The following is a 12,561-nucleotide window of genomic DNA, read 5'->3' as shown; positions in this document are numbered from 1 at the left end:
CTGTTTGACTCAAGTATCGGATTACCAATTCTACCAGGGAGGGTTGATTTAGTTCCAAACATCCATCGCCAGGTGTGTTAGTTTGAAGCTAACATGACCCAGAAAAGACCCTTACTTCCCCCCCAGTTAGTCATTAGGTAAGTGTAGGTTTGAGCCCTCAGCACGTGGACAAGATGTACCAGGAACTCATGATCTACTGAAAAGATCAGGCTTATCAGACCAAATACCCTTTTCTTGCTCCATACTTTCCTATATACCTATGCGTGCTTCCAGGGGAAAACCATATATGGCTGGTGCTTGCAAGTTCCAAAAAAAAATGTATTTGTCATATCTTCTCCCTCTTCTAGGTTACTTTATTCTTGCAACATCAGTATTTAGCTTTGTGAACAATGCGTCAGTCAGGCAACATTCATTGTGGGTATAGACATTATTATTAATACCATATAGCTTTGATGGTACAATTAAATGTTGACATTCTGGATCTGGACAATAAATGACATGTCACTGTGTATTCAAGTTACACTGCTGTTTACCACTTCTGATTTCTTGCTTCCAATAATAGTTAATGCTGGATCATTAACTCTGGCCAGGCACCATCGGAGAAACGGTCAGATTACAAGGCGGCAGATGCACACAGCTGTTGCCCCCTCTTATTGATACAAAATGATAAAGAATCATATATCTTCCTTGTGCATTTTTTTTGGAAAAAAGCGAAATAATTAAAAAAGACAACTATTATACTATAAGGTTTTATTAGTAATAATAGATGCACCATGTTAACAGTTCAAATGGTTAAAAAGTGATGCTAGGAAAAGTTGCTGATACAATCAAATTTAGGATAAAAACTGTACATGACAAATTGAAGTTTATGGAGTAACAGAAACTCTACTACCAGTAAATGGAGGATATCCAGGCATTGTGAAAGAGTCTATTTTTACAGAATGAACTATTATGGGTAGCAAGAATAGAAAAACAAAATCACCTATTATTACTTAATTAGTTTAGGTCTCATAGCAGACTAGTACTACATAATTTTTACTTATGACAGAGCAGTGGTAAAAGTTCACTTAGATCACTTGTTGCTTCATTTTTGGCAAATTTCATTCAAAATACAGTCTGCAGGAAAAGGTGTAGAGTGGAAGGGAGGTGCACCTCAAAGAGGGGAAAGGGAAAGTCAGAGGGTAAGACATCTTGGAAAACTGTTCCACACTACTTTGTAAAATTAAAAAGAAAAACTGCAAATGCTCGAAATCGGAAATAAAAACACAAAACGCTATAAATACAGGTCAGTCGGCATCAGTAAAGAGAAAAAATAGGTTCTAACCATTTGGGTGTGTAACCCTTCAACAGCACTGATGATGGGTTACACATCTGAAACGTCATAACCTGTCTTTTCTCTTACAGATGCTGACTGACCTGCTGTGCATTTCCTGCATTTTATTGCACAATCTTTGTGGTTGACTCAAAGAGCATTGTTGACAAATAACAAATATCAGAATGTGGTGGAAAGGGAAATCTAAATTAGGTAGAAAATAATTTACTAAATTGAGATTTTCTTTTTTTTAAAATCCAGCACACATTAATAATGGCATAAGACTCGAATGAACCGCAGAACACCTCTGTGTGGACAGATATTTTTGCATCTGATGAATTTTTGATTCTATAGTCCATATGTAAAATTATTCATCAGAAAAACAGGAATTCAGTGGCAATTAAAAAAACTTTGTCAGCAGATGTGTTTCAGAAAATATAAATCTGCCAAGGCCACTTGAATTTATTTAAACTAATGTTTAGTCAAACAAAACAATCACTGTGACAAAATTCCATATTGAATCAGTACTGGAATAATTTAAAAAGTATATAGTTCAGTCATTCACTGGCAGTCAATGTACGATATTTAATTAAAGTAATGCTATGAGTATGGTTTTGTCTGTAATCATTAATAGTTTGAAAGCTTTGCTAAAAACAAATGCATTAAGTTGAGCCATAATGCAGATCAAAATAACCAAGGAGAAACCAACACAATGGATTAGGAAAGTATTCGTAAGAGGCTGTTTTTTTGACTTTAAGATTTGTACATAGAGGGAAAGAGTGATGCAGTGAAAATTCCTTTCACTTCTGAAAAGCCTGAACCCAGGTCAGACAGATGGCACAGTCTGGCTGTAAGTCCTCTGTGAAATAATGTTGAGTCGTGGACCCACATGGTAAAATTAGTGCTAAACTGGCAATTTCACTTAGAGTGGGCACAAAGTTAGCTGTTAAGAGAAATGGGGGTGGGGAGGAAATCACATTGCGCAGTAGAGGTGTTCTTCTGAAGGTGGGACTAAGACACATTATTGGGCAGAGTGGAGGAGGCTTCATACTGCAATTGGCTGCATTATACCTGACTTGGGAGTGCTTGAGGCTGAGACGGAATGATTGAAATAGAAAACTGTTCTGTTTCCAAAACCAACATCACTCATCTAATTACCGAAAAGTCATGTAATAATTATTTAAAGGAATACACGAGTCGTGTATGTTAGGTTTCAGTTATTAGAGATTTTTAAAAAGTTATTGCTATAAATCTGAAATAGAAGCAGAAAATGCCTGAAATATACAGCTGAGTTCTGACAAAGGGTCTCCAACTGAAACATTAATTAACCTTTATTCTTACAGATGCTGATCAACCTACTGTGTATTTCTACCATTTTCCACTTTTATTTTGGTTATTAGAGGACATGGGTTCACAAGCACAGAATGACCGCATGTACAAAATATGACTGGTGTGATACTACTGGCAATAAGGCATCTTGTGGGGGTCACCGAACACTTAACAGTGTGTTAGACCAGCTCTGTTCCATGGAGGAACAGATTCAGTGGGGGTGATTTTAAACCCCAAGAATGGGTGGGTTGGGGGCGGGTGGGAGTTGAAAATAGTTGTTTTTTGGGTCACAACCGCAACCCGGCTTTGTTTCCGGGTTTAACGTCGGTGCAGAAAAGTACAGACCTCCCACTGGGAATGCAAAGTCTGAAAATTTTGCGGTTGCAACCCAAAAAAACAACTATTTTCAACTCCCACCCACCCCCAAGCCACCCGTTCTTGGGGTTTAAAATCACCCACAGTGTGTTAACTCTGTTCCATGGAGAAAGAAAGAAAGACTTGCATTTATATAGTGCCTTACTTGACCTCAGGACGTCCCAAAGCGCTTTACAGTCAATGAAATACTTTTGAAGTGTAGGAAGGCAGATATCTACACAGAAAAGTAACTTAAAAAATAAAATGCTGGTAAAAATACCAGTGTACATTGACTGTACTATTTCACACAATGAAAGGGCCAAGAAAGGACAATAGTTTTCAGCTTTTAACTGTTTTCTACTGCACACGTACAATTTACAGCAGTTGCTCATTGGGCCTGCACGTTGTTGCTGGAACTATTTTGCTATTGTGCTCCACACACCTCCGCCTCCTCACGATGGTTCCACAACTGACAATTACTCACTTTCTTCTTGACTGCTTTTTTTTTAACCACCTGCACTTATGTTTCTCGTCATCTCTCCTGTTCTCATTATTACTTCTCTGATTCCACTGTCTAACTTATTGCTTTCCATTTCAATTTTGTTTTATAAGAATCACTGATGTAAACAGAGGAACTGCCATCACAGCACTAATTGTCCTTGTTCACCAACTATCCCACCTTTATGCAAAATAGGACCTCAGTAAATTATTATATTTAAAACAAGCACATTATGTCTTGTTACATAACTTAAATATATTTTTGCATATTGGCTTACAGTAACAAAATCACTCATGACACACATATCTGATGAGCACCATAATATGAGTTATGTTGCTCACACCACTTGATGGCTTACATTCCTGTAAATTATCACTACACCTATGCGTGTTCTTGATTTTCACTTTTTAAAGTAACATTTTATTGCCAATACTTGTTTCCATGAAGGTGAGATTCAGCTACTACTGCCTACAGCTGCAAATACTTATTTGTCAGGAATAGAGTGGATGTAGATAGAATTTTTTTAAAATTTGTTCTTGGGATATGGGCGTCACTGGCAAGGCCAGCATTTATTGCCCATCCCTAATTGCCCTTGAGAAGGTGGTGGTGAGCTGCCTTCTGGAACTGCTGCAGTCCGTGTGGTGAAGGTTCTCCCACAGTGCTGTTAGGAAGGGAGTTCCAGGATTTTGACCCAGCGACGATGAAGGAACGGCGATATATTTCCAAGTCGGAATGGTGTGTGACTTGGAGGGGAATGTGCAGGTGGTGTTGTTCCCATTGGCCGCTGCCCTTGTCCTTCTAGATGGTAGAGGTCGTGGGTTTGGGAGGTGCTGTCGAAGAAGCCTTGGCGAGTTGCTGCAGTGCACCCTGTGGATGGTACACACTGCAGCCACGGTGCACCGGTGGTGAAGGGAGTGAATGTTTAGGGTGGTGGATGGGGTGCCAATCAAGTGGGCTGCTTTGTTCTAGATGGTGTCGAGCTTCTTGAGTGTTGTTGGAGCTGCACTCATCCAGGCAAGTGGAGAGTATTCCATCACACTCCTGACTTGTGCCTTGTAGATGGTGGAAAGGTTTTGGGGAATCAGGAGGTGAGTCACTTGCCGCAGAATACCCAGCCTCTGACCTGCTCTTGTAGCCACAATATTTATGTGGCTGGCCCAGTTAAGTTTCTGGTCAGTGGTGACTCCCAGGATGTTGATGGTGGGGGATTCGGTGATGGTAATGCCGTTGAATGCCAAGGGGAGGTGGTTAGACTCTCTCTTGGAGATGGTCATTGCCTGGCACTTGTCTGGCACGAATGTTACTTGCCACTTATCAGCCCAAGCCATGCCGGGCATGGACTGCTTCATTATCTGAGGGGTTGCGAATGCAACTGAACACTGTGCAATCATCAGCGAACATCCCCATTTCTGACCTTATGATGGAGGGAAGGTCATTGATGAAACAGCTGAAGATGGTTGGGCCTAGGACACTGCCCTGAGGAACTCTTGCAGCAATGTCCTGGGGCTGAGATGATTGGCCTCCAACAATCACTACCATCTTCCTTTGTGCTAGGTATGACTCCAGCCACAGGAGAGTTTTCCCCCTGATTCCCATTGACTTCAATTTGACGAGGGCTCCTTGGTGCCACACTCGGTCAAATGCTGCCTTGATGTCAAGGGTAGTCACTCTCACCTCACCTCTGGAATTCAGCTCTTTTATCCATGTTTGGACCAAGGTCTAGAGCCGAGTGGTCCTGGCGGAACCCAAACTGAGCATCGTTGAGCAGGTTATTGGTGAGTAAGTGCCGCTTGATAGCACTGTCAACGACACCTTCCATCATTTTGCTGATAATTGAGAGTAGAATGATGGGGCGGTAATTGGCCGGATTGGATTTGTCCTGCTTTTTGTGGACAGGACATACCTGGGCAATTTTCCACATTGTCGGGTAGATGCCAATGTTGTAGCTGTACTGGAACAGTTTGGCTACAGGTGCGGCTAGTTCTGGAGCACAAGTCTTCAGCACTACAGCCGGGATGCTGTCTGGGCCCATAGCCTTTGCTGTATCCAGTGCACTCAGCCGTTTCTTGATATCATTTGGAGTGAATCGAATTGGCTGAAGACTGGCTTCTGTGATGGTGGGGATATCCGGAGGAGGCCGAGATGGATCATCCACTCGGCACTTCTGGCTGAAGATGGCTGCAAACGCTTCAGCCTTGTCTTTTGCACTCATGTGCTGGACACTGCCATCATTGAGGATGAGGATGTTTACAGAGCCTCCTCCTCCCGTTAGTTGTTTAATTGTCCATCACCATTCACGACTGGATGTGGCAGGACTGCAGAGCTTTGATCTGATCCGTTGGTTGTGGAATTGCTTAGCTCTGCTGTAGCATGTTGCTTCCGCTGTTTAGCACGCATGTCGTCCTGAGTTGTAGCTTCACCGGGTTGGCACCTCATTTTTAGGTATGCCTGGTGCTGCTCCTGGCATGCTCTTCTACACTCCTCATTGAACCAGGGTTGATCCCCTGGCTTGTTGGTAATGGTAGAAGATAGAATATATTTCTACTTTTTGAACTAGTATGCGCACTAAATAAATAGTTGGGGTCACTAATAAGGTGCAATTGATGCAGAGTCATACTTAGATACTAAAACTAGAATGCTTGATCGCAAAAGTTTATTGCTGAATCTGGATTTCATTTTTAAAATTAATTACTTTTGGTTTTCATCAAGATGAGGGATGTTAGTGAAAGGGAATGGAACTCTTTCCATTCTGGGCACTCAGTGTCAACATCAAGCTGGATGTGTCGCACATTTAGATGTAGAATAAAGTTCCCTCTATTCAGCCTTAAGTAATGTGCCTTAGACCCAACCCCAGAATGTGACATTTACATCTCCCACACGAGCCATCTGTGGCTTTTCTGATTGGACTGTCAATTTAGTGCTAATTAGTCCCAAATTGGGGCACTTTGTGCTGCGGGCTCACATCCATGATGAACTGGACTGAGGCTGCCTAAACCATACAAGAACTCTTAATTCGCCACACATTTTTCTTTGAAAAAACTACAAAAAGAATTATACAATCTCAAATTTTGGTACAGAAATGCTACTGTAATCCTTAAATGGTTATTATGCATACTTAAATAGATTAAACATGTCAACATTCATAGAAACACAGGAATAGGAGTAGGCCATTCCTGTGGCAGCTTACTGGGTGGATGTGGGGTGGAGTGGAACTATTTTCGGCACTACTGGGGCACCCACCTCAGGGAGGGAGGGGGACGAATACTGTTGTGGCGCTTTGCTGCAGTGCAAGTTGATCAGCTATGTCAGTTGTAGACTTTTTTTCCCAAAACTGCTCATTTTAAATTTGCCACTTTGCCAATGGCAATCAATAGCTCTGTGATCAATTACCACTGGAAATTGGGCACTGAACCAACAGAGGACCCACTTTCGTCAGGATCAGGTCCTGGCATGTTAGCACATCTGCTTCATGCAGATGTACACAACAATAGGAGTGAAGGAGTTGGAATTGATGGGAATTCCAGCAAATTATGTCATCTTGCCAATCCCACCTCTTTCTAAGCCCCCGCAACTGACAGAATTTTTCATGATCAAAAAAAGGAGTGGAGACCTGGCATAACCAAACTCCCCATCTGGCCAGATTCTGTGATTTTTCTTCCCCCCATGGCTGAAGAATTTTAGGCTGTGATATTTTGCAAAACTAAGTTGAAGAATCAAATTTACAGATGTTACAGCTTAATAATCTTAGTGGATGTCTTTAAAAGCAAAGCTGAGAGTGCCAAGTTGCAAACACATCTGAATGTATAATCTATGTTACAGGATAAATACTGTTCCAGTGCCATAAATATTTCTGGAATGTTTTGTAAATAAATGCTTTGAGGACATCGAATGGCAACATATCAACGCTGCTCAAACTTTCCTTTCTGAAGTACCAAAGCTGTTTGACAGTCTTACACTGTGTTGGAAGGTTTTTAACATTTACTTCTTATGTACTAAACCCTCTACACATCTCCCTTCCTAATGGTCATCTGGTGCTATCCAACTTTCCATTATGAAGAAGTAGGCAGATTGACAGATTGATCTTCTTCCAGGCCTTTACCAGTGGTAATCTCAAGTCAGTCACCAGCAAGAAATCAAAAATGGCCTGCTGAGGTTAATTTCTGTTGTTTTCTCTCTTGCGGGGAGCATCTGGCTTCTGCTTGTGTTGTCAAAAAACCCAACCAAATCAGGCTGATCAAGCATATTTCCAAGCAATAGACAAACTATTTGAGAGGCATAAGTACTGAGCTAGTATCCAAAAGAAATTCTTGCTTTTTATTGGTTTTGTGAGATCTGTCACAAATATTTTAGACAGGAGTGTTCAACTATCCAAATTTACCAATTTCTGCATTTCAAAGGTTTTGCTACATCTTGTATCTCCGATAGCCAGTGAGGGGTATGAAAAATATTCCCTGCAGTTCACTGACTAGTTGTACAAATGTCAGAGGGTATAAGGGTATAAAAAGAGAATGATTATAATAATAGAATATTAAAAATTGAATGTGAAATGCACTCATGTGCTTTGAGGGATTGGTAAGCGTAGAAACAGGAGAACAGTCGGAGATGAAGGTTAATAGAATTGGAAACGGACAAAAATCCAAACAATAGTGGCACAGTGGCAGAGTGTGACAGTTAGCAAAGGGGAAAAGATAAGTGTGGGAAGAACAGATAGTGAGAAAAATTCCCAAAGAGCAGGACAGAATAAATGAAAAAAAATGGGTGAATAACAGAGCCAGAACCCCAAAGTTTCTTTGGTCTTCTTTTCTCTTCAACAAACACTAACATCATATTATTAGCTCTGGTATCTTTGGTACATTAAGTACTTAAATTTCATTTTAACAATGGTACTTTATATCAGCCAGTTCTTAAGATTAAAATATTTTTTAAAATTCTGTCAAATATCATAAGACTCTGATTTCCTTAAAACAGAACGGAGTCCTTATTTTGATTAATACTTTTGTAATTCAGATAAGATTGCAGTTTTAGCAGCAATGTAAATGTAGGATAGTGTTTTTTTAACAGTTTGTCACAAAGTGTTGGAATGTACTTAAGGTGGCTATAAGCAATTTATAAAATAAGTCATATGTAGTCAAATGTCAAGAGTAAAAAAATTAAAAAGGTGGTATTTAGGGATGATTGATTACAACTTGTTAATGGTGTAATTCTTGACATAAGTTATGCAGAAGATTCAGAGCATCATTCTTGAAGAGGTGTTCTGTAGTGTAAGTGACAGGCTGTCCACATGTATCCTCCATTAGAAAATATTATTTTATATAGACATGACTCTCAATAAAGGAAGTAGTTTAACCAAAGGCCCATTAAGAAAGATTTTGTGAAAACTAATCCAGATTACTAAGTCATTACAGAAACCGGAACCAAATTGCAGCATTTATGAAATGAGATAGCAATCCAGTGGACTCATCACTTGGCAGTTCCTAGGGAACATTGTCCAATTCGTGATGAATTATTTTCTGTTTAGGCTGACTTGCATCTATTCATTGAATGTCAAAACCACAGTCAATGTGGTGAAGGTATTCCCAGTATGCTGTAGTTTCAGGATTTTGACCCAGCGATGATGAAAAAACAGCAATATATGTCCAAGTCGGGATGGTGTGTGAGTGGGAACGGAACTGGAGGTGATGGTATTCCCATGCACCTGCTCCCCTTGTCCTTCTAGGTGGTGGATGTCGCAGATTGGGAGGTTTAACTCACTACATCACCCAGTTCCAGTTTAGGCAATTTTTTGTCAAGGCTAATAGATGTTAGTATTGAGAAATGGAACACTTTTCCATGTTTTTGCACCAATGTCACGATCAAGCATTCTCAGGTTTGATATAACATGGCTCAGATACAGAGAGAAGCTCTTCTACATAGCTCCAGAGATGTGTCTCATATGGAAACTCACTAAAGAGCCCAACTGCACCAATGTGACTTTCCCATCATGCAAACCGGCCATGTGGCCTTTCTGAGTAAGACTGCCAATTTAGGGTCGAATTAGTGGCAGTTTTATTCTGTGGACCTATAGCCACTAGGAACAACTAGGAACAGAGTTAAGACTACCTAAACTCATTATACATAGGACTGTAACAGTCAACAGAAAGTGAAAACATTTATCCCACCATGGGATGGATTTATGCCCATGTTCTAGAGTTTGATCTGGAGACTCTTAGGCATAGAGTTAGGTTTGCATGTGTCAGACCTGTGGCTGACCACAAAAAACTACGATCAGTGAAAAGACAGTGATAATCCACAGTACTATAATCCTAAATAGGTGATGAATTTTAACTAAAATTAAAAATTATTCAATAAAATATGTACATTCTATAAGGATCCTGGGTAAGTACTAATAAAGCCAGAGAAGTCTGGTTTCTTGTTTCTTAGTGTGTCACAGGAGGGCTGAGGATTTAAAGTTGAGCTCTGGAGGGAGTCCAAACTTAGTTTTTATTGTTTTTTTCACACTAGAAACCTGGTGTACCTTTTCCAACCCTCTGAAGCAAAAGCCCATGAAGTTAAACTCTACTCAGTACTTCAATCTAGATAATGAAAAAGATGACTTCATTCCACATCTCATGAAGATACGTGCTGCGAATAACCACCAATGTTACAATGTGCAGGACAGTATTTTTCTTTGTGTGAGTCAGAGCGTGCAGTGCCACCAATACTGTCATGCACTACTAGTCAGTAACTGTGATAGTGACCTCTGATGTCAGCCTGGCTGTAATTCTTTGAAAAATGGGTCAAAAATAACTAAACGTAAAAAAGTTTTTAATCTTAGAAATACAGTATAAATCTGTCATTTAATGTACCACAGTAGTCCAAGCTGACTACAATAAACCCAACAATTATACTATTAGTTTATAGTATACTGGCCTCTCCTCATACTCTTTATACAGAGCTACCTGAGGTATATGGTAAGCCACAAAAATACACAGAAGCTTCAACATTCCATCGAGTGCAACATGCTTGATCAATGGATTACTGCACATTTCCTCTTCCAGTCACCCCTGGCTTTATATTGTGAAAAGCTCAAGGATTTACTTGTAAATGTATAATTCAGCATGGATAATATATATATATATTGGAAAGTGGTAAATTACACACTAGTTCTGTTTAGCAGGCTGCAAAAAATATCTCTTCCTCATGGATACAATACAGCCCAAAGCATTGCAGACTAGGTTTGCCAACTCTGGTTGGACGTATTCCTGGAGGTTTCATCACAAGACCGTCCACCTCCAAGGGCCCTGCATAATTAAACAGCCTTTTTTCCCATTTCCAATATTTTTATAATAAACAAAAATTCAAAGAAAATTAAAAAAAAACAAATTTCCTTTGATGCCCCTATGACTTTTCTCCTGGGCTGCTCACAGCAGTCTCCAGGAGATTAATCTTCAATTCCTGGAGACTCCAGGGCAATCCTGGAGGGTTGGCAACCCTAATGGATTTAATGAGGATGGCCTACTCCATGCTGAAGTATTTTCTCTCAACTTTGAAGAGATGTGGCGAAGCATGTAAATACAGCACCACAGGAACTGCTTGTACTTTTGTCATAGTGTCATGTTTATACTAGGAGCACAAGCTGCTGCAGCTCCAGTTCCCTCTCAGCTTTAACATTCTGTATCAATCCTGAGTATTTGTGGCATGGCCACTTCTCCTGCTTGTTGAATGCTCTCTCAAACAGAAATCTAAATGTAGTTAAGTATCATTTGCTGAACATCAGTAGTAGGGAAAATGCTAGAGTCTATTATAAAAGATGTAATAACAGGACACTTAGAAAATATCAATAGGATTTGACCAAGTCAACATGGATTTATGAAAGGGAAATCATGTTTGACAAACCTACTGGAGTTTTTTGAGGCTGTAACTGATAGAATAGATAAGGGAGAACCAGTGGATGTGGTTTATTTGGATTTTCAGAAGGCCTTTGATAAAGTCCCACATAAGAGGTTAGTGTGCAAAATTAAAGCACATGGGATTGGTGGTAATATACTGGCATGGATTGAAAATTGGTTAACAGACAGAAAACAGAGAGTAGGAATAAATGGGTCTTTTTTGGGGTGGCAGGCAGTGACTAGTGGGGTACCGCAGGGATCAGTTCTTGGGCCCCAGCTATTCACAATATATATCAATGATTTGGATAAGGGAACCAAAAATAATATTTCCAAGTTTGCTGATGACACAAAACTAGGTGGGATCGTGAGTTGTGAGGAGGATGCAAAGAGGCTTCAAGGCGATTTAGACAAGTTGAGTGGCAGATGCAGTAGAATGTGGATAAATGTGAAGTTATCCACTTCGGAAGGAAAAACAGAAAGGCAGAGTATTATTTAAATGGTGATAGATTGGGAAATGTTGATATACAAGGGGACCTGGGTGTCCTTATACACCAGTCACTGAAAGCAAACATGCAGGTGCAGCAAGCAGTTGGGAAGGCAAATGGTATGTTGGCCTTCATTGCAGGAGCAAGGATGTCTCACTGCAGCTATACAGGGCCTTGGTGAGATCACACCTGGAGTATTGTGTGCAGTTTTGGTCTCCTTACCCAAGAAAGGATATACTTGCCATAGAGGGAGTGCAGCGAAGGTTCACCAGACTGATTCCTGGGATGGCAGGACTGTCATATGAGGAGAGATTGGGTCGACACAGCCTGTATTCACTCCAGTTTAGAAGAATGAGAGGGGATCTCATTGAAATGTATAAAATTCTGACAGGGCTAGACAGACTGGATGCCAGGGAGGATGTTTCCCCTGGCTGGGGGGTCCAGAATGAGGGGTCACAGTCTCAGGATATGGGGTAGGACATTTAAGACTGAGATGAGGAGAAATTTCTTCACTCAGAGGGTGGTGAACCTGTGGAATTCTCTACCACAGAAGGGTGTGGAGGCCAAATCTCTGAATATATTTAAGAAGGAGCTAGATAGATTTCTAGACACAAAAGGCATCAAGGGGTATGGGGAGAGAGCAGAAATACGGTATTGAGATAGAGGATCAGCCATGATCATATTGAATGGCGGAGCAGGCTCGAAGGGCCGAAT

The sequence above is a fragment of the Heptranchias perlo genome, chromosome 21 (genome assembly GCF_035084215.1).
Source record: "Heptranchias perlo isolate sHepPer1 chromosome 21, sHepPer1.hap1, whole genome shotgun sequence".
NCBI lineage: Eukaryota > Metazoa > Chordata > Chondrichthyes > Hexanchiformes > Hexanchidae > Heptranchias > Heptranchias perlo.
This window is presented reverse-complemented; position numbering follows the sequence as displayed.